Source organism: Aphanomyces astaci, assembly GCF_000520075.1.
Source record: "Aphanomyces astaci strain APO3 unplaced genomic scaffold supercont1.62, whole genome shotgun sequence".
NCBI classification, from domain to species: Eukaryota; Oomycota; class Saprolegniomycetes; order Saprolegniales; family Verrucalvaceae; genus Aphanomyces; species Aphanomyces astaci.
Window position 1 is genome coordinate 12868 of NW_009798325.1, and position 1232 is coordinate 14099.

Consider the following 1232-nt stretch of genomic DNA (forward strand, 5'->3'; position numbering starts at 1 on the left):
TATTATTTTTTCCTGGCAAATTAACCACAAAAACGATAGATTTAGACAAAGCGAATCGATCATGTGGTTCCAATTCGCAATTGACGAAAAAATGAGAGAGCTATTTTAGTTTAACCCATCGCCTTGCTACAACAGAAATGTATGGGCTCGGACGTATTTTGGCCACCCCATACGTCTTGACGTTTGTATGGGCCAGTTATCCGTACACTTTATCCGTACGTAGATTGAGTTTAACCTATCATTATCCAAGGTTTAACCTGGCAGCTTACTGTTTAACTCTCATCTCAAATAGGTTTTATCCCAAAATATATAGGTTAAATAGAAAAACGTAGGGCAAACGATTGGGCCTGTTCGTCGTTTCTAGCTTTCGTGCACCATACCTCGTACTTCGACCGAGCTTCTTCGAAGTTCGGTCCTTGTAGCCCTTCTTATCGGATCGTTTGTCCAACTTTCTTGTTCGCTGTAATATTTATTATATACAAAAGCGATGTCAAAACCAGACGTGAGATATTGACAGAAGAAAGTCGGACCGAATGACCTGTGTCCATTGATTGGTTATAAGTGCTTTGACCATGGCAGATGAACAACATAATGAAGTTTTGCCTGCAACTCGCCAGCTAGCAATGACAGTACAGTACCTTAGAGCCAGTAGTACCAGGCTCTTCCGCCAGGACGATCCTGGCGGATGTTCCACACCACCAGTAGTACCAAGCTCTAAGGTACTGTATTAGAGAGGTTTTGCAACCGTCCACTCCCATTCCGAAACTGCTAAAATGCTTCGGATTGTGACAATTGCGGTCGCAGTGGCAGCGCCCAGATTTGCGTTTTGCGACTGCCACTTCCGTGAAATTCATCCGTATAATTAACCGGCTGATTTGAAAGCGCGCGAACACTTTGGCACCAGTCGTCGTTCAGTGTGGCTGATGGTTCTGACGCAGATCGAGCTCCACCAACTCCTGCCCTTGGCCCGTACAAGTCAGCAACGCCGACGTATCCTCCTGTTGTGTGCCCTGGCCTATGTGCAACGTCCTCTTGTACCAGACATAAGATTTAATCTCAACCGTGTGCCCGATGCCAATGCTCGGCTTGATTTTCGTTTTGACGTTGCTAGAATAAAGAGCCTGGGATACCTGCTCGGACTACCTGCCGTTGTCATAACCACACAACGCTATCATGTCAACCGGGACGAGGCAATGTGCATTGTCCTGGGACGCCTGGTGTTTCCGACGCGC